General features: G+C 38.3%; 1 pseudogene; it reads right to left on the bottom strand.

Annotated features, from left to right (window-relative positions):
- LOC106733487 (tigger transposable element-derived protein 1-like) overlaps window positions 1-3,884 on the bottom strand; it is a 72,027-nt pseudogene that overhangs the window by 34,887 nt on the left and 33,256 nt on the right.

The raw sequence follows: 3,884 nt of genomic DNA, 5'->3' as shown, positions 1-3,884 counted from the left end.
GGGGGGGGGGGGGGGGCACGCGCAGGCCCGGAGACCACGCGCCAGCCCGGGGAGGCACCGCCAAGTTTATTTTCTTGATTACTAGAGCTCTAGAGTAAATCTTGAAATCAGGTAATGTAAGCAGTCCATCTGTGCCTTGTTAGAAATTTGTGATGGCTATTCTTGGTAATTCATATTTCATATAAATATTAGCATTAGCTTGCCAGTTTCTACCAAAAAAATGACCAAACTTTTGACTGAAATTCCATTAAATATCTAATTAAATTTGAGGAGAACTGACACCTTAATATTAAGACTTTTGATTTGTTACCATTATGTATCTTTCCATTTAATTTTTCACATTTTCTCAGCAGTGGTTTTTATAGTACAGATCTTTTATGACTTTTGCTAAATATGTCACTAAATATTCAATGATATGTTTTAGTGAAAATTTTATTGAGATATTTATAGATTCACATGCAGTTGTAAAAAGTAATACAGAGAAGTTATGTGTTCACTTTAGCTACTTTCTCCAAACTGCCACATTATAAGACTTAAATCATCAAAATGAAGATATTGGCATTGGTATAATTCATTGACCCTTTTCAAATGTCATCAGGTTAACATGTACTTAATTATTTGTATATGTAGTTCTATGAAATTTTATTAATGTGATTACTATTAGTCAAGATAGAGATTTCCATCATATTATGTTATACTTTTATAGTCACAATCATCTCTCCTCTTCCCTGCTTTCAAACCCTGTCCACCAGTAAACCATTTTCCATCTCTATAATTGCACATTTAAGAAGGTTGTGTAAATACTCTACTATGTACACTCTGGAGATAGACTTTTATCATTTAGCATAATGCTCATAAGATCTAGCCAAGTTGTCACGTGTATCAATTGTTCATTAAATGTTATTGCTAACAGACTATGGCATGGATTACCACAGTTTATTTATTTATTTATTTATTTTGGAGAGGTTGTTTTTTTTTTTTTTTTTTTTGCTATAGGGCACGTGCACTCGCCAGACAGACAGAGACCGACATAGAGACAGAAAGGGAAAATCACCTCTCAGGGGGGATGGTCATGCCGCAATCCCTTCTCCTCTATTCTCCTCTTGGGATCCTGGGCATGCACGCACATGCGCCTGGCGTGAGTTTAAGCCACTGGATCCGGGACCCGATCGACTATGTGGGAGTCCAGCAACATAGCCATTATGCCAACTGCTGGTCCCACCACAGTTTATTTAACCATTCATATCTGGAGGATTTCTGTGCTCTGTGATAGGCAGAATAATGATTCAAATATGTACATCTCCTGATCCTCAGAATTTGTGAATATGTTATATTACATGGCACAGAGAATTGAGGTAGCAGATGGAATTAGGTTGCTAATTTTAAATTAACCTTAAAGTAGGGAGACTATCCTGAATTTTCCAAAAGCACCCAATGTAATCACAATGGCCCTCCATTGTGGAATAAGGAGGAAGAGTCAGTGTCAGAGCAATGTGATATAAGAAAGAAAACTGGCCATTGCTGCTTTAGAATGTAGAAGAGTACCAGGAACCAGGTAACGAAGAAAGCTTCCAAAACCAGGCAAGGATTCTTTCCAAAATTCTCGGTAGGAATGAAGCCATGCAAAACCTTTACTTCATCCCAGTGAGACCTATTTTAGACTTTTTTTTTTTTTTTTTGAGAGAGAGAGAGGGTTTTTCCTATAGGGCACGTGCACTCACGAGAAAGAGAGACAGAAAGCGAGAAATCACCCCCCGGGGGGATGGGCATGCCGCAATCCCTTCTCCTCCATTCTCCTCTGGGGATCTTGGGCACGTACGCACACATGCCCGGCATGAGTTTAAGTCACCGGATCCGGGACTTGAACCACGGTCAACTACATGGGAGTTCAGAGACATAGCCATTACGCTAACTGCTGGTCCATACTTTAGACTTTTGAAATCCAGAATTGTATGGTACGTTAATATTGTTTTAAGCCACTGAGTTTGTGGTAATTTGTGACCAGGAACTTTCCTTGACCAAACTTTAGTCAGGCTCTGGTGAGCTCTCTTTTTGACTACTCCTCCCTTCTGGGCCCTGTCCCAGTCCTGCCAAGCCCAGTTTAAGCAAAACAATCCACCTAAACCAATTTATCAAGAATTTCCTACTCCTGATAAATAATCAAACACTTCTTTCCACACTCTTGCTTGATTCCTAATTAATTTCCTTTCCCTGCAATCTCTGATACCTAACCAGGGTCCTCTTAATTTTCCTTCCACTCCCTCATCCTGCCTTTTGGCTATAAATCCCCACTTGTCATTGCTGTATTTATAGTTGAGTTCAATTTATCTCCCCTTTTGCAATAGTCTTTAAAAACTTTTTTTTTTTAAGTTTTTGTCATAAGGTCCATACGTTTGCTGGAGAGAGACAGAGAAAGGGAAAATGAGAAATCACTCCCTAGGGGGATGTTCACACTGCAATCACTTCTCTTCCATTCTCCTCCTGGGATTTTGGATATGCACTCACAAGCACCTAGTGTGATTTTCTTTCTTTTTTTGTCCTTTCTTTCCTTTTTTTTTTTTTATTTTTATTTTGAGAGAGTTTTTTGCTATAAGGAGCATACACTTTCCAGAAAGACAGAGACTGACAGAAAGTGAGAAATTACCCCCTGGGGGGATGGCCACGCCACAATCCCTTCTCCTCCATTCTCTTCTTGGGATCTTGGGCAGGCACGCACACACGCCCGGCATGAGTTTAGGCCAGCAGGTCTGGGACTCAAACCAGAGTTGACTGCATGGGAGTCCAGTAACACAGCCATTATGCCAATTGCTGGTCCCCCTCTCCCACCCGCAGTGTGATTTTCAAGCTGCCAGGTCCAGGACTTGAACCATGGTTCTCAGCCATATGGGAGTCCAACATCTTAACCACTATGTCATTGCCTGTCCTCCTTGACTGTTTTTAACAAGTGTCCAGTGCAATCTTTTTGTCTTTTACATTTGTTAAAGGAGCAATAAGAAACAAATACAGGCTGTTTCTAGTTTTGAGGTACTGTAAACTGCTATGAATCTACACATGCAGGTTTTTATACAAAGATAAATTTCCACTTACCTTGGATAACTTTTCAAGAGTCAAACTGCTGGATCAAATTGGAAAATTTATTTTTAAAGCCTGCCAAACTACTTTGCTAACTGTACCATTTTCTGTATCTAACAATAAAATGTAAGTGGTCCAGTTTCACTGTATCCTCAACAGCATTCTTTTTGGTCTGGCAGCATTTTTTGTAGTACTACTTTTTTTGTGGTAAAATATATAGAACATAAAATTCACCATTTAAATGACTGTTAAATATACAATTCAATGACATTTATTATGCTCACAATATTTTGTAACTATCAGCACTATTTCCAAAATTTTTTAACACCCCAAACTGAAGCTGTGTACCCATTAAGCAATAGCTCTCCCTGTTCTCATTTCCCCCTAGCATCTATTAACTTCTGCTGTGCTTATTGTCTCTATGAATTTACCTACCCTGGACATTTTACATGAATGGAATCATACAATATATGGCATTTTCATTTAGCATAGTATTTTTCCCCCTATGGGACACAGAGGTGGGGGGTGCTTTCTTTTTTTTAATTTTTATTATCATCATAATCTTCTTTATATTACATTGGATTACATATAACTTTACAGCGTATTACATTGCTTTTTCAAAAGGGAATGCCATGCATGTCAGTCAATACAAACTAATCTCCCCCCTTCAACATTCAATATCTTTTCTATGTTTTTCCCAATCATTATTATTATTATTCTAGTTATTTTTTAAAACAGTCAATTACTATTTCTCATTTTGCTTGTAAAAAGACTTTATCCATCATGAAATACTTCTCAGACCAATCCGGTTG

Source organism: Tupaia chinensis, unplaced genomic scaffold, assembly GCF_000334495.1.
Source record: "Tupaia chinensis unplaced genomic scaffold, TupChi_1.0 Scaffold143886_1, whole genome shotgun sequence".
NCBI lineage: Eukaryota > Metazoa > Chordata > Mammalia > Scandentia > Tupaiidae > Tupaia > Tupaia belangeri.
The sequence above is the reverse complement of the archived record's forward strand: the minus strand, read 5'-3'. Positions and strand labels throughout refer to the sequence as shown.